The sequence below is a fragment of the Passer domesticus genome, chromosome 9, assembly GCF_036417665.1.
Source record: "Passer domesticus isolate bPasDom1 chromosome 9, bPasDom1.hap1, whole genome shotgun sequence".
NCBI lineage: Eukaryota > Metazoa > Chordata > Aves > Passeriformes > Passeridae > Passer > Passer domesticus.
Window position 1 is genome coordinate 39,474,103 of NC_087482.1, and position 22,944 is coordinate 39,497,046.

At 41.7% G+C, this 22,944-nt stretch overlaps 1 long non-coding RNA gene across 1 annotated transcript; it reads left to right on the forward strand.

Annotated features, from left to right (window-relative positions):
* Window positions 1–493: 493 nt before the first annotated feature.
* On the forward strand, window positions 494–3,487 carry LOC135307382 (uncharacterized). Its single transcript, XR_010368094.1, has 3 exons — window positions 494–684; window positions 1,231–1,356; window positions 3,412–3,487. It is a non-coding gene; the product is annotated as an uncharacterized LOC135307382 (long non-coding RNA).
* Window positions 3,488–22,944: the final 19,457 nt, after the last annotated feature.

The window sequence follows — 22,944 nt, forward strand, 5'->3', positions numbered from 1 at the left end:
CCCTTCCCTGGGAGTTGTTCAAAGACCCACCAAACAAAGACATCCAAAGAGTTGGATTAAAGCAAATTAACTCCCTGTTAAGTAAACAAACAACCCAACTGCATGTGAATTCCTGTGTGGCACCTGGGTTGGCACAAAGCCTGCCACTGAAAGGCTTTGTTGTCAGATCCTGGATGGTCCCAGGTCCTGCTGGGGCACGTCCTTGATAGCTGCTGGTCTTTGGGAGCAAAGCAAACCCAGCTCGCAAGAGGTGAGGGGGTGAATCTCTTGGCAACTTGGCAAAGGAGCCCCCATTTATGTGAGCCATGAGAAACGTGCAGCGTCTGCAGCCCAGCACAGGGGCATGGAGAGCGCCAAATGAGGAGCCATAAGGGATGGGAACAGATCTCCACACCTCCATGAGTGCTGCCTCCTCACCCTGCTCCTTCACCCACCCTTCTGTGAGCACAGCATGGTCACAAGAGAACCCATAGGAAAGAGGCTAAGAAGAGAAACCACCTGATCCCACTCCCTCCTAATCTCCTCTTGATTATCAAGCTATTTAAAGTTAATCACTCATTGCAAAAGCCTGTGCAATATCAGGTAGCAGAAATATGTGCCCTATAAATTACCATTCTTCATTGGTGGATGCTGTGTGCATGCTCCCAGGGAATATTGCTGCCCTCTGAATTGGGACAATTACATGTAATTATTTCCTGAGGCAATGGGAAATAGCCTAAAATTCAGTAGTGATGCTTTTAGATAGCTGTGGGTAGCTGTGATCTAACTCATTTAACATATGCCCTGAGTTATGAAAATATTGGAGCCAAGAAACTACACATAACATTGTGAGATACAAAAGGTGTTTGGAATATGATACATAAGTCTGCATACCTGATTTTCAAGGCATTTATAGCTAGGGGTTTTTATAAAAAAAAAAGCCTGAGGTGTAAATAGGCAATTTAAGGGATTTTGTAAATTGCCTGCAGATTGGGAAGTTATGAGCAAGAAAGGACAACGCAAATGCCTGCTTGGTGCATTGGTTGTTATTACAATTAATAAGTGCCTTCAGCTTTGCAGAACTCTTTGGAAAGCCTCTATAGGATAGACAATGCAATTATGTCTGGAAAAGGCAATCTCATCTCTGCAGAATAATTTACGAGGGCATTAAATCAATAGGCAAATCATAATTAATTAAGAAGCTTAATGTGTTGATTTTTTAATGTCTAATTATACCTCTATTTATATCAGTTACAGGTAAGACTTAAAGAAGGGGAGGCAGAACGGTTTTCAAAGAGTTTTCCCTGTTTAAAAAAAAATCCAACCATACAGCATTTCCCAGAGGACTGTGAGATGAGAGCTTGAATTACGAAAGAGGTAAAAGAGATGATGAGGTGGTGAAGGAAGAGCTTCATAAGTAAAAATGTAATCATATCATATAATAAAATACTTTTATCATCGAAATATCTGAATGCAAATTTACCTTCCCTATTGAAATAAAGCACTTAGTGCTCTGCTTCTCCAAACACAAACATGAAACAATTTGACTTTGTGAATTTAAAGCAGTTCTTGCATGATAGACTTGGGATTTCTGCTCATCAGGAATGTGCAAAAAGCCATGTTGATAATTCAGAAATACTGCGATCATCTTCTATCACAAGCTGCACTATGGCAATGAACATTCTTCTTAAATAAAAATTTTGAAAGTGTTTTCCAATCTCCAGTGAATGTGGCTTTGAAGGATGGAGGAGGACGGAGTGAGGGTAGCAGTGGTGCATCACAGAATTTACCAGGAACAGTAAAAAGGCTGCAGGCATCATCTTCCCTGCCCCTGGCATCCTCCCACACTGCCACTGGGCAGGTGACTGATGCCCAGCAGAGAACAGCCATTCTCATGGTGTCTGAACCAGCTCTGCATCTTGCTGAAGGAGTGACCAGATCCCCCAGTCTGAGGGGTCAGGCTTTAGCAGGTGATGGTGATCCATGAGGTGCACAGAATGCTGAGCTGGGAATTCAGACCACCTTCCCCCAGCTCCTCATGAAGCCAAACCTCTCTGCACAGCTGATTTTGGGCAAAGCACTTGTTGCTCAGCCCACGTCACCCCTGTTGGGGGCATCCAGCACAGTGGCACCACGGGAGAGTGTTCTGAATTCCCAGAGTGTGCTGGAGCTCAGCAGGGCAGGACTGGCCCCTGCTGCCCAGTCAAAAGGCAAGACAAACCTGTCCTGCTGTGTCACTAGGCTGACATGGTGTGTGCACAGAGATCCTGGTAACTAACCTGCTTTATAGAAGAAGCACAAACCACAGCAGTAATTTATTTAACTCCTGTCAAACAACAATCTTCACACCGGGTGTAATTTCCTGAGTGTAGTCTGGTTTGATTTCAGTTTTACTCTGTGGCAGAGATTCATCAGGCCAGCTTGGCATTATAAAGCACCACAAATGGAATACTAACTTGCCATTTTCAGGATTGAAAAAAATTGTATGAAAAGGTGTTAAGGTTTTTATGAAGGCAAGGTTTTATATGTGTTTAATAAGGAACAAATTTAAGAATGGAAAATGTAAGAGGTGGAGAGAGAAAGGAATAAAAAACTCTTTAAAAATTATGATTTGCAGAAGAGAATATTTAAACTACTTCCTAGCCTGCTTCATTTCCGCATCATGGGCTGTGTCACAGCTTTAGTCTCAAATGTAGGCTAATTTGCCAGGCTACCCATGGCAAGGGAAAAGAAATGCAGACTCACTTGCTACATCCCAGCTGCCGGTGGTATTCCTGTAGGGTTCAGGTCATGAACCTCTTCTGATTTGCAGACCCTGCTAGATTTAGCTGTGGCTGCTAGTTTGAAGCTCTCTGATCTGCTTCTTCCCTGCAGGTCTCCCCCTCTGGATCTGCAGCCCTGTCCATTGATTTATATCACCACGGGTTTAAATCTGTAGGGTTTCTCTGAATGTTATTAATTCCGCACTTTCCCAAGGACAGAATTGTTCACTATAAATCAGAGGTCTTCTTCATAAATTCTCTTTGTCATCTGTGGTAAGCATGGATTGAAGTTAATTTTCACAGCCCTGATGTGATGCCTGTTTTTGCTCATATTTTCCGTGTACTCAGTGGGGTAAAAATAATACTGATACAAATACTTCCCAGAAAACCATAAACCACAGAGAACCTTTACATATTCAGCTAAAATCTTTGCCTGCAGGAGCCATACAAATTTTCATGATCCCTGTTTGGGGGTGATGCACAGCTACACCAATAATGCTAAGGACAGAAAGGGGAAATGTGAATAGTTTTACCACCACTAACACCTAGATATTTTTCAGAGAATTAGTACATCTTCATCTAGTAACATGTATATGTTTTATTAGCTCTAGTAAAAATGTATTGGGCTGAGAAAGATCTCACAGATATTTTTCTTTATTTTAATGCCCAGGGCTGCTGTTGCAATGAGAACTCCAGAGCCAGGCAGGCCAGAAGCCACCGTGCTTCATCTGGTTAGGAAATTAAATGATGGATGCAGGGTGAATTCCAATGAGGAGTTCCACAGTAGATCTGGAGACCTCAGGTGAAGATTAACTATTGCTCAGACTCATTTTAAACCCTTCTTCAGCCAGCAAGATATTGAAAAGTTTTGCATTATTGAAGGATGGACTCTGATAGTGGTAACCAGAAATATCTATTCAGATACTGAGGTGTGTTTATTGTGTGTAGTTTGTTGTGAAAATTTCATTTTCAGATGAAGGCAGATAAGTCCATGACCACTGAGCTCTGGGAGGGAATATCAGCTCCACAGACATAAGGGGGCACAGACTAAAGATCTCTTGAGAAGGAAAGGCTGACCAAAATGGAAAGATGAGAAAAACTGGGATGTTCTGAAAAAAAGAAGTTTTTTTCTCTGAAAAAGGTGAATGTATAGCAATAATGTCAGTCTCTCTATAAATAATGCATTAGCTGAAATGAAGGCCTGGGTAATTTTTTTTCTCCACAGTTTTTCCTTAGTTGATGACTCCTAAAGGGTATCTGCAAGTCAATCAAAAACTGTATTTTTCATTGCTGGCAATGTGGCCAAAGCACTCAGTAACTTCCTTTCCTCACTACTGGGAGCTGTCCTTCATGCATATTAATTCTATTTGAAGAAAGATGGTTAAAACAAAAGGACTTAATTATCAAGCAGAACAAACGAACGAAGATGTTTAATTAAATAAACCCAGAAACCTCGAGGAAAGAGAGAAATCTATAAAACAAGTGAAGGCAGCCAGATTTGTCAGCAGTGGTGCAAGGGTTTGAAAGTCCCTAATGATAGTAGAGGTACAAAGGGGGGAAGGAGAGCAACATTTTTGCTCAGCCAAGCCTGCAAGCAACAGAATTACTGAACCAGAAAGACAACCTGTCCTGCTTCACAGGGCCACTGCAGAAGGCAACATTCAGCAGCCTCTGCCTGTATTTTGCAATGAGCAGACAGTTAATGAAGATCTCCTGTAAGAAAGATACTAATATTGGATGAAAGCTGGCTCACTGAGCTTGTTGCTGGTCCTGTAGCTCGAAGCTAAATCCTGTAGCTGAAAGCACAGCCGGGCAGCAAGTGTCTGCTATTGATGGTTCTTTAAGTCCATCAATAGACTGTAATATAGGTAACTATTAACTGTGATGTTAAAACAAGCTTTTGAGTTGTTAAACCCTAATGCAAAATTAATTGATTAATCATTCTTAAACAGTTGGTTCTTTATAATCTATAAATTTACCTTTACTATTAAATGAAATGAAAACTTGTGTTTGTCACGGCATCCACACCACCACTGTGTTCTGCCACCCCATGATCATCCTCCTGCTCTGCCTGGGTTGATCTCTCACAGAAGAAATAAGAGATTTGCACCTTTCCAGTCCTGAGTAATGTAAAGTCTGTTGCTCCACCCTGCAGCCAGGAGCAGACATCTCACTGTCCTGAGGGGTACACTCCCATTGACTGAAGATACGTCACAGAATTCAACATAGTGTCCAAAAGAAATTCCAACTAATTATTCACATAGAGTGAAAACCAAAGGCTTTTAAAAATGTTTACTTCCTCTTTATAGCTGGCAAATTGTTACAGGTTCAGCTCCATTGAAATCACCAGCAAAGGGCAGTCAAATTACTTTTACAGCATGAAATGCAGGAAACAAAACCTCCCTGTTAATTTAGTTGGGTCCTCACAAGTGCTTCAGAGATTTTGTTAGCAGAGGTGCTAACATTATCATCTTGTGCTACTTAAAAACCAACACATTTCTCACTATGTTTTCAAACATAACACTTGATTTTATTTTTAAGTACTGGTGTGGCCTGTGAAAATTTCTTGGAAATCTTCTTTGGAAAGGGCAATACTGAGTAATTCTGGTTTTATGTTTAAGGGACCTTTCAAGCACTGTGTGTGTTTTTCTCTTCTGGGAGAAAGATTTATCTTGCTTCAGAGAAAAAGCAGGTTCTATTAAGAAAAGTGATTAGCAAATGCTTATATAACTTGCCGAAATATAAAATTAGACTCTATTTTCAAGCTGCTGACCTACTAGATTTCTTTGTGTCATGTGGATTTCTAACACAATAGTAACTGTGAAAGTACTGCTAAAATTAGAGCTGCAAAACTTGACTGCTTTATTTTTCACTTTCCCATGTAGCACAACAGATCCGGAGGGTCTCGCAGCGCCGCCGGCGCCGAGGAAAGCTGGAGTGGGATGGATCAGGCACGGAGCAGGAGGGGCTTGGCTTCTCCCAGAACACTGAAATCTGTCTCTGTTACCACAAGGAGCTGTTTTGTACTGGACTGTCTGGGCGGAGGATAAAACCACTTCAATCTTCAGCAGAGCTGAGCATCTGCTACTTTTAACTTCTAAAAAAGCACTGAGAGCATGTTGATACACAAGATACTATTTTGGAGACTTTATTCAGCCAAAAGCTAACCACACCCAGTATCTGCATAATTCTGTGAAGCAGGATAATTCCTTTTGGGATTGCCTCAATTTCACATCAGGTGCTCGTACCTGCAGGGCCCTGAGCCATCAAATTCTTTAGGTTACAGACATACAGACCAGAAAAACTAAACCTGGGTCTCTGGGCAGCTCTCCAAACCCTGAGTCACCTCCATGAAAACAAGCTTCACTGGGATTTGCAGGAGGCTGAATTAACTGCAATTCAAACTTTTCTGTGAATAATTCACTACCCTGCTAAGTATGTGACTAGTCAAATAAATTTAATATTCCAGTCATAGAAATCAAATTAAATAAACCCAATCCATGTATTTGGAACATGCTATTATTTTAATTTGTCTTGTAACCTCACACACTGAATAAAAATAATATACCTATTCTAATCTCCTTAAAGAAAGAAAGGTGCTGGAATAAAATGTTTTCCACTCTGAAACTAACTGACAGATCTATTTATTCTTCCATGTATTGATGATGGAGAAATATAAATGATGGAGAAAATACAAATAGAGTACAAATGGCACAGTTGTCTGATCACAAGCCACGGATACCCAGCCTGGCTGAGTCTGCTGAAAGTGGCAGCCCAGGACCAGGAGTGTGATATTCTTTGAAAGGGGCAATGGTGCTACCAAATCCCAGGCACGTGCTCACCAGTCCTGTCCTTATTTTGCTGCCAGAAAAATCCTCAAAAAACTTCCTGTTGCAAGCAGCTGTGTCACCTAACAGTGATCCTCTGCAGTGGCACTCTCAGGGCGTGCAGCCAGGCTCTTGGTCCCATAATGACATGTGCTGGTCATTTGTTCCTGGTGGTCAGCACCTGTAAAAAGTGGGATGCTTCTGTCTCTTGGGCAGAGAACGCATCATGCCTTCTGGTTCCTGTCTTGGCTGCCACAAACTGACCTTAGGGCAGAACTTTCTCAGCCCTCAAAGACCCTCAAAGGCACAGCAAAGGGTGGGCAGCATTTGAAAAACATGGAGCTCACATCATTTCATGCTACACATTGCCTAGTCCAGCCCCAGAAACTAATATACTGAAATTCATCATATACAAAATAAGCATAACAATATCAATAACCACTAGAAAACACAGCAGTAATGATAAATATTAATCTAGAGAAGAGACTAATAGATGATAGAATTGCAGAGAAAGCAGGTTACCTAATGCACAACTAATGGCTGTTTGCAGTAACAAAATTACAAATAAATAATAAACTGTTAGAATCTGATCTGTGCTGTCTCTAGAACAGGGAACTTTTGGAGTTGTTCTCCTTGGGGAGTGTGGGGCCACCAAGGCAACTGCCTGATCTACCTCAGCCACAGGTCTGTCCCAAATCCTGTTGCTGTGGCAGGATCAGCATCTCTTACCTGTACCCAAGTTCTGACATTTTGCCATAGAAGGTACTTTCAGAAATTCGTGGCAGTAGGCAGCTTCTGACCAATTTTTTTTTTGTGTATTTAACACAAAATTTTATTCAACTGAATGCATGTTCAGGGTAGTATAAACCTCAGCTTTGCTTCATATCTAGAACAAAACACCCCTTGAAGTAATCAGATGCTAAAGACAATGAAATAACAACAGCCTGATTCATAGCTACCAGTTTGTAAATATTTACATTGTAAATAAATAGCTGAAATAGGCTGTTTATCCCAGAAAAAAAAAAAAAAACCAAAAACAGTGCTTCATAAAGTAAAATCAAATGTGTGTTCTGCATTACAATTCTTACATTTCCTATTCTATCAGCATCAGTTTGCATTTCCAAATTTCAATCTGGTGACAGCACTTCGGAATCTTGTTGCATTTATGGGTTGCTTGGGATTGCTTTACTGACACAATGTTAAAACAAAAACAAAACCCCACCCCCGTAAGGGCTACTCAGGCAGTGATATATTTGAATGTACTTTGGCAGATTTTTCTCTAACAATCTGGCTGCAAATAAATGAACAGTTTTAAACCTACATAATGAACTCTTTGTTCTTTAACAGCTTTACATTACTTAAAGCCTTTCACCCAGCTTAGGTCTGCAAGTTCTTTCAAAGCATTTTCCTTTGGATACAATGGTATCTGAAGGGGGATGTAAAGGTTAAAATGAAAAGTAATAATCTGCTGAACAGCTGGAAACTGCATGGAATGAAGGTGCCCAAGCTAAAACAATTTCTCCTTTGATTTATCAACCGTTCCACTTTTCCCATAGAAATAATTGCAAGTAAATTGTGCTGGTGTCAAGGCAAGGCATTAGCATGGCAGGATAAATAAACCAGCTACTGAACTCTGGATGTGGCTGCAGATCCTTCACGGCCCCAGAGCACAGCAGTGCTGGCCAGCCAAGCCCCTCTCCTCTCCTCAGATAAAGGAGACCTTAATGTAAAACCTGGGCACAGTCATGGAACTCCTCCCAGAGCCCTTCAGTGCCAGCAGCCCTTCAGGGTGATGTGGATAAGATTCCCTCACCACAGCTCCCGAGATAAAACCGGAATGACGGACTTAAACCCCCCCATACAGACACAAAGGGCTTCCCACAGGGCTGGACTGAGCAAATAGGGATTAAATGGATGCATTAGCCAATATCTTGCTGAATGGCTTGGGCTCTTTGCTCAGTTTCTGCTGGACAAATATTTTGGTTTAACACTGCTATTATTTAAATGCCAATACGTAAAGTCAAAGAGGCTTCACTGAGTTACACGTCTCAGGTTTAAAGTCAAATGACACTGTTCTCTTTCTTGACTCATATGGCTTTTGCTTTAAGACCAGAATTAAGGAGATATTTAATCCTAGCCCTTCCTTGCCTTACCTAATCACACAGCATTTGTTATGGGGATGGTGCAGCCACTGGGGGATACATTGTAAACCTGTACTTTGTGAAATAATGGTGAAGTGGTAACTGAATGCAAGATTCTTCTCTTGCTAACAAGTGATGCTCAAGTAGTTATCCTTTGATAAAAAGGCAAAAAAAAAACCCAAACCCAAACAAAAGGCATGGGAGGAAATATTAATAGCTGTATTTTCATCCCAAAACTGTAGAAGTTATTGATTAAACTTCTGGGAAGTCTCATTAATACATCATTTTTCCTTCAACTTCCCACTGACATGCATGATAAAATGCATTTTTCAAGCTTTTTGAGGACTGGAAAGATAGCCCCTCAGAACTGATGGTGCAGAGTGAAGGGGACACCCCTGAATTGTTGCCAGGAGTATCAGATAATGATGTATCACAATCACGTTTAGCTGATTTTCTGATTCCTGGAGTTCTTGGACTGAGTCCTAGATGTGGTGCAGTCTCTGGAGAGCCCCTTGCTGACAAGCCTCCTGCCATACCAATGCCTTATCTCTCCCAGTTTTGGTCCTGCTGAGATAGCAGTGCCATTGGCTCACACAGACCCCCTCAGCCCTCCGAAAATGGGAAATAAACTATCTGAGATAAAGCCTGTGTGTAGGGAGGGCTGGCGTGCTGTATTCTAGGGATCCTGGCTGACCTGATCCTGGTGAGAGCCTCAGCCTGTCCACCCACCACCACATCCTACTGAGAGACCAAGCAAGGTCAAAGCATGTCTTTCCTGTAGCTAAATAAAGCACCAAGCTCCACGTAAAAACCAAACTCTTTGTGTAACACCTCTCCATCCTGGCTGAGGGAGCCAAGTGAATGACTCAGGTTTGTCAAGAGACAGTGGAACTCATCCTTCTCTGCTTTTTATCATCCTCATCCTGAAATTAATGGCAAAGCTCTGAAGAGGCTTGTCTGCCTGTGGGTCAGGTCAGCCATGTCATGCCATAATGTGTGCCAGGACTGCAGAATCTGAAGATAATTCTATCCAATTTTCTCACAAATTCTTCTAGGAACATATATGTCACTTAGAGGCACATTTCATACACTTATTTTTCCTTTCTCTTACTGGTGTAACCAAGCACCAAGTTAGAGGTTGAAATACTCGAAGGAGGGTTATCTCCTGTCTACAGCATTTTTTAAAATCACAAGCCTTTAAGGTTGCCCTGGTATCCCACACCCTTGTGGAAATCAAATTCTCATCCATTTTTGTCATGTGTCCTCTGGTCCTGAGAGCAAAGTGAAGCAGAAGCATTTTGTAATGGAGTGAGAGATGGATGACTGCAGGATGTCAGAGCACAGGCATCATCTGTGTGTCACCTTTGTGCCTGGTGACTTCAGAGCTTTTCTCTTTGCCTGTCAGCTGTAGTCTCCTTGCCTTGATCCTTAGGAAATGTATGGAGCAATAAGATTGGGAATTAAACTGTGCAGGGGAATAAATTGGAGGGCATGACTAAAGATCTCCTGCACACTGGCATCTTGAGAGGCTCAAGGAATTTTTTATGTTTGAGAAACTGAATGGAATTGAAAGTGGTTTTATGCATGCAAATTCACAGTGACACCACTGATTATGATATCAGGAAATAAGAAGCTGAAAGAATGTATTTGCTGATATTATAATTACACAAAAGTAATAATTGTCAGTCATTCTTATCTGCATTGTTAATGCCACCAGCAAAGGGATCTGAATATGACCAGAATTATAGTACCATGTGTGGTCATTTAACTTGGGTTTTTTATTGAGCATACAGAGAGTCCCCTACCACATAATAAAGATGGACTTTTTTTTTAGTTTATTCATTTTTAAGGAGATACACCCTAAGAGTATGATCTGCCTGTTACACTCACAGGCTAATAGGACCAGAAGTCATTATCCAAGGTGAGAAATAACTTACAGTGACATGCAGAACTGAGCTTGTGATGATATATTTTCCTTAAAAGTAACTTGTAACTTCATGTCAAATACCTATTGAACAGCAGAAATACTTGTTTACATTGCACAGTGGCATGGAAGAGTTAATAACGGGAAAATATTTTTAATCTGGATTTATTTTTTCCCAAATGTTCTCAATAGCAAACCTATTTCTGACATCCATCAGCCACCGAGGTTCACTTACAGTCTGGTTAAAAGCATATTCACTATATTGATGAGCAGACTCCCTTATTTCAAGGAAGTTTTGGCCTGAATTTCATTTTATTGGCTTATGTAGCAAGGTATTCTGATGTTTCTTTTGCTTTTGTATTACACTTCAGGGTTTTTTTGTCCTGGATTTTATATTGTACCATATATATAATGCCTGAATTTCCAAGTGCCTTAGGATTCACATGTCAGAATGACTGGTATTTCCTCAGTATTTCTGGTTTGGTTAGGACATGGGAATGGGTTTCCATACACAGTGGCATAATTAGAACTCTCTTGAATGAGAAAGCATGGATCAAGCCCTACAAATGTTTTGATAGGGGCTTTGACCAAAATCAGTTCAGATTGATGACTGAGCAATTTATATGTGATCAAGTCTTGGTGACTGCCCTGGGGTTAGGAGTGGGATGCAGTGATGCATCAATCTTCCAGGTGCTGTAGTTTTCAAATTTCTTCCCAATTACACAAAACTTGTTAGAAAAGCCTCCCTAAAACAGCAACAGGAATCAGCAGCAGGAATCCTTTTCATTCAGCAGCTCAGAGACCTGTGCAGGCATTACTCTGAGCTCTGCTATTAGGATGAAGCTGGGAAGGTTGGTTTTTGGTTTTTTTAGACATAGGCAGAAGCATTTCTTGAGTGTCATAAGCCCAACTCCTCCTTTCATGTGACACATCTGGGTTACGGTGAGCTGCCCCGAGGCAGACGGCTGCTGGTGGTTGTGTAACATTACAATCCAGCACCCCTGCACAAGGGAGCTGAGGAAGGAAAATATAGAGGAATTTTTAAAAAATCACTTAGGAATTTAAAACAAATGATGCAGGGGATAAGGAGGATGGAAGGGTGTTTTTCATCCTGCAGTGGGTAGAGGAAATGTCACCCATTGCTGCTTTTCTCAGTTTAAATGGTTTTTTTGGCAAGGTTGAGGCAGCCAAGCAGGGGATGGTGTGGGTGAGTCCTTGGCCTGAGCCTCCCAGCCCTAAAGAAGGAAGCACATGGTGCTGCTGGCGAGCTGGCAGGGCCTTCTCAGAGCCACCAGCCTGGTGCCCACAGCATTGTGGAGGAAGCAGAAAGCAAATGCTGAATCTCCTGTCTGAGGTTTTTCCATATTCATAACAGCAAGAGGAGGGAAATAACTGCTGTTGCCTTTGCCTTGCCCCTGGCAGCCTCAGGAACACTGGCACTGTGACACACTCATGCCCTGGGAAAGCATTCTGCTCTTTTCAGATTACATGAGCATTTACATTCACTCCACATTGGCAATTCCCTGTTATCCAGACTTTTTCTCTCAGCCCAGAGTACCTCAGCACAACACTGTACAAAACTGCTGTAGGAAACTGTTTTTTACATATTTAAATTCATAGAAAACAAAGTCATCAACCGTTAGCTGTAATGTGAGCTGTGCACTCAAGCAGGTGTATCTGCATTTACATCTTTCTCCTGTCCACCTTCCCTCTGTGCTCTTCTTTGTACCCACCCCAGGTGCCTTTGCAGGGGTGGAGGAAGCCAAGGAGCAAATGAAGGAACCCTTTACCTCTATGAAAAAGACAACAAAAAGCAATATGTATTTGCTGAGTGGTCCATGGGGTCACAAAAATTTTGGATTACAGCAGCAGTGAACTGGCAGCTAGAGTTTTCCTCTCATGAGAGTAAGTCACAGCTGCAAGGATCATTATTCACTGCTCAGAAATGTCATCCCCTAATAATGCATTCACTGTCTGTGCTTAAATTACTTTTAATGCTTTTGTCTTAGCAAAGAAGGAACATGAGTTAGTTTTCATTTTAAATAGCCTCCTCTGGTAGCTTTATTAAAATGCAAACTGAAGAATGATGAAGTGGACAAACGCTAAATAGAAATGGAAATGCCAGCTAGCTTTGAAGCACTTACAACCTCTGAGAGAGAAAAAATTATACAGAAAGTTAATTCTGTAAGTTCTTAAAATTTGCAGAAAGTAGAAAATACTTATAATTTCCTTAACTTGACCATCAAATCTTTCACTGTGCTGTTGTTTAAAAACTCATGAGAAAGGAACAACAGTTCAGTCTCAAACACTGAGAAATGAAACTGCAGATGTTGATTAGTAATTCTCCATAAGATCTCTCACAGCCTTCCTGCCTAGCCTTGTAACACCGCTGCTATTTTTAACCAGTTCTTGAAGAATTAACACCAGAAGTCTCCCCTGTGGCCGCTAGGGATATCAGTGGAAGCACTACCATCAGACAACCTTGTGAAGGGCAGGTGATGAGCATGGCACGCGGTGCTGGGCTGCAGAGAAACCTCCACAGCCCTCGTGGAGGATGTGACTGCCTCATCTCTGCTGCAGTGGGTGTGACACTATCAAAGCCTAGAGCCACTTCAGCAAAACAGGGCAGTTTTCCTTCTGCCTCCCATTTTCCCCCACCAAAGGGGTTTTTCTCATCACTTGCTGCACATTCTTCCAGGTATCAGCAATAAATATTCAACATTCCAAAAGAGACCACCACACATATGTGGTATCACTCAGGGAACATGGAAACATTTACACTTCTGAACTAGAAAATCAATTTCAATGCTGTTGGACATCATCTCTATGAAATTATTCACATTACTACTTTCCAGAGAAAGAAAATGCCTTTGAGCCTTCCTTGCTACTGAAAAATACTTTAGACAAGCTGTAAGCACATAGACAGTTAATGGTAAACTATTTCCCTTTATTCTCACTGACATTACAAAGTAAGCAGAGTGCCACATATTTCAATGTGTGGTGACATTTTTTGGGTGGCTTCCCTCCAGAACAATGATTTATGCTCTGGAGGTGGGGGAGGCTTCTTTAGGTAAACAGAAGGGGGAAGATTTGGAAATGTGTTCTGTCTGGCTGGAGCCAAGACATGATCATGGTTTTGTCAAAGGACAGTACAAAAATAAAAATCACAAGGAAAGAAAGAAAAACCTGTGGACCCTTAAGGTAGCTGGATAGAGAGCTCACCTCTCCAGACACATTTCTACTGGTGTTCATCATCTGCAGTGAATTTCCAATACAGCTCTGAGGCTGAAATTGCCATATTTTCAATGATTTGTTTCAATGCAAATTGATCATCCAAATGCTTTTTGCAGTATAAAAATTACAGCCAAGACTAAAGTGCCTTTTAATGATGCTCTGGTTTACAACTCTGAGATAGCCAGGAGACTGAGCTTTGGAAAGAATATCCAGGATCCATGGAAAATTTTCTGGTGTGCCAGTGGAAATACAAGACTGACAATTTGGGTATAAGATACTTTGCTCTATAATTCCTACTAATTTTTTGAGTCTTTGGCATCTGAAAGCACATGAGAGGATAAGTTTTAGGTAGAAATTTCTTTAAATTGACATTTTCAATATTTTTTTAACCTCACCAATATCAAGTCACTAAAGAAAATTACACAGGAATGGGAAAAACTCATGATTTTTGCATCTCTTTTAATAGTAGTCTAAAAAGAGTTTAGTCATAACCAGGAATCTGCACTTCTGTAAAACTCAGGAATTTGGCATGATTAGCATCTGCTATGGTTCTTGAGGCTGAAATCTGGAATTTGTGCCCCATCTTACTCCATAAATCCAAACAGGAAGCACCTGACTAATTCTGCTGAGCACAGGATTTTAAAATGTCCAGCTTTTTATTTTACCAAGGTGTTTGTTGGAGAAGACTAAGGAAAAGGATTATATGGGAATCCTGCCTGGGTGAGCACGATCATTGCAGACAGGATCCTGTAGTGCAGTGTCTCTTTTTCTCTAAAACATTAATCTTGTAGGTTTTTAGTCCTTTCTCCTTTTTTCCCACCTTTGATCATTCCCATAAGCACTAGCCAGTGCTGACAGCAGGAATTTGTGTGAGCACAGCTCTGGCTCCCTTTCTTACTGATGTGTCCTTCAGTATTTCTTTTGGCTCTCCTTAGCTCCAGTTAATTCTGATCCTCCCCTCCTACTACTGGGAAATGATTTCAATATATTGCTTATGTCCTTTCATATTTTAATGGAAGATAATGGCTGAAATTGTATCATGGCAGAAGGACTTGGTAGATGATGCTATTGTCTACAGACACACTTGGTCTCTATAAATACAGAAAGTCTACAATTATCATTAGAAGGTTTGTTAAAATTGAAAAGCGGGGGAATGCCAATTTCCCATTAATGAAAATCTCTCACTTCCCCTGTTGCCCTTGGTGGAAACTGGAAAACTGTTCCCTATTCTGGATATTGTTCCCTTACCTCCATCCTGTTTTTCCTCCTTTCCTCTCATTTCCGTTCCTGCCAAAGCCTGCAATGCCTTCACCATTGTGTTCCTCCTCTTGTATTTCAGAGAAAAAGATGTGGCTCATTAAGTGTAAACATTTTTATTTTACCCAGATGCATTGTTTCTGTACCATTTTATTTCCTGAACATACCCCAGTGACTGTGGGCACAGAGTTAAATGTCTGGGAGCTGATGCATGCCAACCACAGCCTGGAGCCCACCTTCCTCCTGCTTGGGGTGGAGCAGGTCAGTGGGGACCAGCTGCAGCAATCATCACCTCTTCTTCACAGCTGCACCCTGCCAGATGTGGGCTTGGCACCAGCATCTGGGTTTGCATCCAGGTGATTCTTCAGTAGGCTGCATCTGCTCAAAGGTCACTGCTGTATATGTATTTATGTGTATTTACACACAATATGCATGCACACACGCACATATTTCCATAAATATATATTTATGAATTTATAATTATATATAAATATTCATTACATAAATACACTTGCAAAACGTGGGACTAAATATTAAAACCTGGCCATAAGTCTTGGTGAAACTAGGCAATTTTTTTTGTTTAATAATTTAGGTTATTGAAAGCATTCCATTTCAGGATCAACCACTATTTAATTTTAATTGAATGAAGTTGAAGCTTGTAGGGTAAAGTTCAGGATTTTGTACTACACAGCAAACATCAGCACCAAAATATTTGGACACTTCCAGGCACTTTTTCCTCTGTTTTGAGCTAAGGAATCTGGCAGAACTGGTCCACTCTCACAGTTTAATGTGTGAAGACTTATTTCCAGGGAATATATATGTTTATTCCAGGTAATATATGTAAAATTATGCATACTATAATTAAACCACAAAATTCATGTTCAGATTTAACTTTAATCTGAAATTTGAAAAATTGGATACAAAAACTCAAACAAGATTTCTTCTGCAATTGCCAGTAGGACACCTACAAAGGAAAAGCTTTCTCACTGGGTTTTTTTTCAGCCCTATCGTGAGCCAGGAAGGAAGAAATGAGTAAATATACACAGTTGTCTGAACACCATCGTGCCTACAGAAATGCCCAATTTTTCAGTGATACAGGGAATGACTCATTCCTGCCCTGCAGGGACCAGAAACCCAGCGCAGGGAGCAGGAGTCCCTCTGCTGCTCTGAGCTCCTCTTCATCCATGGGATGAGTACTGCAAGCCCATGGGGAATGTTTTCCTTAAATCTCAGCCATTATTCAATATTGTGGTTTATCCACTTCTGAGGAACTGCCTGCTCTGTTCTGGGGCACTTGACTGAAGCATGACGGGACTCCCAAAACAGTGTAACAATTTAAAGTACAATTTAAAGTACAATTTAAAGTACAATTTTGGCGAGTCAGTGTCAGATTTCTTTCACAGAGATACAAAAATGTCTTTTCATCTCTTATTTTCTAAGGGCTAAGGGTAACTGGTTGTTACTGCATCTCAGGAGCCGTTGTGTGTCAGGGTCCCCAGCACAGGAGGAAAAACATAACAGAACATGCACACAAACACACCCTTGAATTGATATTGAATATACAGTTAAACATCTTCACATTAAAAACCTGCAGTCATGCAATGTGAGTGACACAGGAATGCCTCAAAAATGTTTGGCATTCAGTCTGGAGCCACTGAGACAATTGATAGTCACATATTAAAAAATGCAGTTATGAAGACATGGAATTTACCTGCATATACCTTTGGGGCAGTAATCTGTCACCAGTTCTGAGGACTCCACAGATTCTGGGATGAGCAGAAACCCCACCTGCAGTCTTTCAGACACAGAGCATTCACATCTGGGTTGAATCTCAGGCTATGCTTTTATTTATTTTTCCCTTTCATCTGAATTGAGATGTTAGTCATCAGGGTTATCCAAACAATGCAGCATATTCACAAGCTTCCAAATGTCCAGAGTGAGGTAGAAAAGATAAAATTCAGAGAAGTATTAGTAAAACAATAGTTAGTATCTACATAAATGTAGATTTTTTTGCCTAACATAAGTACCTGATAGGTACTATAAAGTTGTTGGATTTCTTTTCTTTGCAATATAGCATATTCTTGAGATAATGTGATTAAGCTTGAACTGCATACAAATCCAGCTATGAAGCACATTCAGCATTGCAGAGGTGAATGTCATTTGGGCATTGTTAAGCATTTCATTTCTTCAGAAGCTTTGCTGCCCAAGGCCAGAAACATTACCTGACTTGGCAAAATCCTTCTGTGTGCTTCCCTTCTAAATGATCTTTTCAGTTCTGGTAGTTCATCACAAATTTAAACACAAAATTCTGGAAACAATTTTGTTTAATAGTGCTCCTGATAACTTGCTTGATGGTGGAAAGAGTCAAAGTCATTATGCACAGCAAATACTCATTTCTGCAGTCAGTTTTACAGGAGGTTAGAATACAAGATGCAAACACTATCTTTGCAAGTAAAACTGAGCATTTACAGAATCTTTGTAAATACATGATAAATTGTCCAAAAGAGGTCTGTACAGATCCTTCTCCCACTGAAAACCCCTTTTTACCCCAAGTGTGTCCTGTCAGCTTGTAAACACTGGGGCTCGTGCCAGATGCATACAGGATTCTTGGAGTTTCCCACTCCTCTATTTTTGTGTAATTAGAAATAATAAATAATATGTTGGTGCTCTGCCATTCCTTCCCTGTCACACCATCATGCACAACATATCAGCTGTAAAGTTAGAGAGAAACAGTGCTTTTCATGAAACATAAATAATTTTATTGACTAGTTAATATCCCCCTAAAATCCCGGGCTTCTGTGTTCAAGAAGTATGATGTACAGTTCTGTGGTTTGACTTCCTCAGAAAGGTTTACCTTACTCATAGGTCCTGCCAGCCTGCTGGTCCAAGGCTTAAAATAGAGCTGTCAATACCACTTTTCTTGGAAGAATGCAATGCTGTTAAGCTGTTATTCTGTGTAAAAAGAACAGAACTTCCAAAGAAAACATTCTGCTTAATTTGGAAAAAAATAGCATAGAAGCTTTGGAATCAACAAACAGGCTTCTCTCCCTCTGGTCTGGGTTCCTGCTGTGAGCTAGGCTAAGGGAATCAATGGTGTCCTGACAAGCAGTGGAACAATTGTTATCCACCCTTGCCCTCCTCAAACAATGATGATTTTCTCTGTATTTTTAAAATACAAACAGCATTGTTACTGAATGGATATTGAAGAGGCTTTCCTGCCCTGCAGCCTCTGAGGCTGGGTATCAGTTCCCTAAGGAAGCAGGAGCCTTGCCTGGATGTCAGTCTGCTTTCTTTAGGGTCTGGGACTGTTCTCCCAGAGAGCAGATGAGCAGCAAGACATGCACTGACCTCAGGCAGCTGCAGCAGGGCCATGGGTTTGGGGCAGTCCCCATGCACTCACTGCAGCCCCAGCTGCACCTACAGGTGCTACTGCCTCTGTCACCCCAGGTGTGTCCCAGCTTCCTGCTCCTGAGTGCACAGAGGCACAGAACTGGCACTGGCACCGGGCAGCGTCTCCCTGCAGCCCTCTGCTGGCAGCTCCATCTTCCCATTAGTCTCAGTCAGTCACTCAAAAGGCTCAAGAAGGTCTTCTTGACATCAGCAGGCTGGAGTGGGAGCAGTCTATGTGAAATGGGGATGTCAGCCCAAAAGCAGCATGTGGGGTGCACTGAGCAGTCACCGGAACGAGCAGCTCACTCTGGGGCTGCACCAAACAAAGGCACCCGGGTGCTTCACAGAGATAATTGCAAATTAACTTCCTTGGGCTGAGGCATTAAATCCAGGCACAGCTGCCCCACTCCCAGCTCGTGACTTGGTTTATATTTTTATGAGCTGTCCAATGGTTATTAAACTTAATGCCCTTGCTATTCAGCACAGAATTGTTATAATATGTCACAAGGAAAGAATACTGGAAGAAGAATGCACTCTGGTGTTGTGGAAAAGGGATGAGCTTCCTGGGCTCTCTGCAGCACCGTGCATGCTGCAGGTGAGGAGCCAGGGATGGTGGAATGAGCCAGCCTGGGCTGGTGACTGTCACTCTGCAGTGGCATGGCTGGGTCGGGGCAGCCAAAACGAGGAAGGCGTTTGCAGAGAGAGTCATACCAGAAGCAATTGCTTCCTAGAACAAAAGCCTGGAAGGGGGCACTGATGGAAGGCTTTGCAGTTGGGAAAGGACTGAAGAAAATGATGGAAACCCACCACAGTTTGTTGAAAGCTTGCAGCAATGTAGAAGGAGGGACAGGGCACTGTACTGAGCAGAACATCTGGGAACCTAGACCCAGGAGATAACGATGTTGACTTTGTTGATTGGCAATTTTTTCAAGAAGAATCGTGAAAGAGGAGATTGTGGTTGCTGAGTAAAATCTGCTCTTTCCAGAAAGTTCCATTCATCTAGGATTTATGCAGTTTTTGCCTTTTTTGCATTATTGCCTCATGTTTTGCACTTGGAATAAATTGTTCTCTCAAACATGCTGAATCCCACTTCAGCATCCCAAGCCACAAGCTGCCATGAGAGAGGTATTTTAAACCCCTAAGCTTGGACAAATAAACTTGTCCTTGCTCACCCAGATCCTGTGTATGACAGATTCTTGGATTTTTCTGAAAATGAAAAGGTCTCAGTGTAAATGCCTTGTCTCAGGGAACCTCAGCATATGGTGGTCCCAGCACTGCACCACGTACCAGGAGCCCTCTTGCCCACGTCTGAATGAATGATTAACATTTGCTTTAAATTTTCTATGCTAATGGCAGCAGCAACAGTGAAGATTGTTTAAAGTTTCATATTTTGTAGCTGTCTAGAGGGTTTTTGGTGAATCACTGAAGTGAAGATCTTTGTGTAAGATCATTGCTAAGTTATGCACATCTTAGCTCTCCCAGCAAGTCTCTGACATTTCTGCTGAACAAACTCCATCGTTAAGGTGATATGCAGCCTCACAGGCTCACTGAGCACCCCTACCCCCAAACCCAGCCCTAGAAATTTGAAAATCCTCCATCTGATTGTTTTTAAGTGAGCTAATGCCTCATGTAGCACGCTTTCTCTTGCATATTGCAGTTCTGTTGAACACGTCATCTGGCACTTCGCGTCATTGTCTTCAGTTCGTCAGATTTTTTTTCTCATCTTTCCTTTTCTAGGAACTTGAGCCATATCTGCCATTGAGGTTTCTGTATGGGTGCAGGAATGTGTGGCCTCTACACACAGTGATGGTAATCTTTTCATGTCAATTTGGAAATAGACTGTCTACATTTCAAATTCTGAATTAATTTTCATTGCTTGAATGTTCCTGTACAGATCTCCTCTGTAACAAATCAGCTTTGCCACCAATTTTGTGTCTGACTAGGTTGTTTATTTCACTGCCTTGTTTTGCTCAGTCTTTCTGCCACAGCAATATCTGCAGTGCTCTCCTTACATGGCCCTCCACAGTTGATTCTCTGCCATCAGAGAATCACCAGCTGGGATTTTTCTTGGAGGAAACGTGGACCAATGTATTTGATTTTCACAAAAGCACTAGAATGTGATCACAGTAACTGGGATGTCACCAAAATATCTATCCAGAGCTTTGATCAAAAGGTGGGACAATAGCCCTTTGTATGCTAAAAGTTGCTGACTTAAAAGATATTTTGCAAGCTTTAGCAAATTTGTGAAAGTGGGGTACCTTTGGCAAGGAGGAAGTATATAACTTTCTACATAGCATTAAATGCTCAATTTTAAACCTTACAGATTATTTCAGTAAGCACCCTCACAAACCCCTGAGCCAACAATGGCACTGGACACAGATATTGAAACTGTTGCTTAATACTGCTTTTCCCTGTGTTGCAAATAAGAGAGACAGATACCACAGGACAGAAAATCAATTGGACACAAGAGGATGAAAAGTTGAAACACTTTCACTGCAGATAGTGAAAAGCTGAAACATGCTTGGTCTTGTTGGTTGGTCCTGCAAAGTACTGAGCTTTATACCAGATAAACATTTTGTTAACCCACAACTGCTCATAACAACAGACACAGCACAGGGATCTTCTCTCCCACATATCCTTCACTACCATTCATCATCATTTAGAATAGAGAAGATTAAAATTTCCACTAGACCTTTTCATTTAATTGGTCTTATTTTTTCAGTCACTTGATGAGAGCTAAAACAATGCACGAGCTTGTCCAAAGATTCCCTCTCCATCAGAGGAGTGTGACATCCATCCAGATAAGGGACAGGATGCTCCATGGGGATTGGGTATAAAACAGTTGCTCCTTGGTGATTAGCTGGTTGAACACAGAGAATCAACCAGCATTTATTTAGAAGGTCAAAAGTCTCTTTGTGAGACTGCTGTGGCAGAGAGAGTTCTCACCATTTGTTTTCCATTAAAATTCAATTTGTTATCTGTCAATAAAATGCACTTCTGTTCCCAAACAAACTGCTCCCAGCAGTCATGTGAAACTACCTGTTCCACACGTTAATTTGTGCCCACCTTGGGTGTCTGGGAAGCATATGGGAAAGGCAGAATATCAGGGCTCAGCCAGCAAGCAGCAGGGTCTGAGCTGTGGGGGTTCAGCTCCCTTTCTGGGAGAGATGGAAGGGAAGGAAGGTACTGAATGCACTGCTTTGGCTCTCTCTGACCTCATTCTACCTGATCATTTAAACCAACCTGCTGATGGAATGAAAGTGGGCCTGCCAGATGGGTAAGTGGAAGCTGGTTTTTAATATACTTCAATATACTTAATATACTGAAACTAAATTATGATAACTACTAGTGGGTCAAATCTGCTTCTTCTGTGAGGAAAAAGGAAAAGAAAAACATGGCATGACCAAATTTCTGTTCAAACTTCCAGTACAATTAGGATAACTGTTTCCAGGGGGCAATGACCATGTAAGTGACATGGGTTGTTTGAGGAACCCAATGTGGGACAGGCTCTGTTAAGGGACATTTGTCACACAAGGACACAGATGGCACTTCTAATGTCTACAGTGATTTCTGCATGTGAATACATCATCACTCAGACTGTAACCCAACCAACCATGTGAGAAGCCAGAGTATGCAAGCCTAGAGATTTCAGGGCTTTTGAGGTTTTCCAGCTCTGCTGTTTGTCATCTTGGAGCTGCTTTTAACCATTTGCCTGCTGGTGGGCAATAGGATTCCTTGACCACAGGATCTCCTGGGGCCTGAGGGCCAGCAGAGAGTGCTGCCAGGGTCTTGTCCAACAAATGCCCTTTCCACACTCAATAGCTCATTTCTCCTGTGTTGCACACTTTCTGGGGATCACATTGTCACCAGTGCTGGTGAGATGTTCACGTACAGATCCTCTAGACGAAAAGGACAGTTTGGGTGAGTAGACTGGTAATTTGTCTCTGCTGGGAATAGTAAAGCAACATCTGGCACCTGGGTGTTTGTCCTTGTTTTCCTTTCAGAGAGCTCTGTCCTTCCAAGTACCTCACCTCGTTTGTTTTTCCACCGTCTGAAAAATGGAGCTCCATGAAATGATGCATATCAGACACCTGAAACAGAGCTAATCTGCAGCAGGAGAGATGCCCTCCGAGCTTGGAAGAGGGATAACCAAGACTCCTGAGTGACTGCTGCATTCATCCAGGAAGGCTTCTCTCTGACAAATGTGTTTGGCTTCTCTGGGTACATCGGGGCATTACTCGAGAAGTGTGTGATAGAGGACATCATCCATCACGATTGCAGGGAAGCATGTGACAGTGTTCCACAAAGGAAGTATGATTTACAAAGCAGGTATAAGGAAACTATTGATATCAATTAAAAATCAGATTGGCAGTTTGAAGGAGAGGATAGGGATGAGACATAAAGCAAAAGCAGAAGGCTGGACAAAGCTG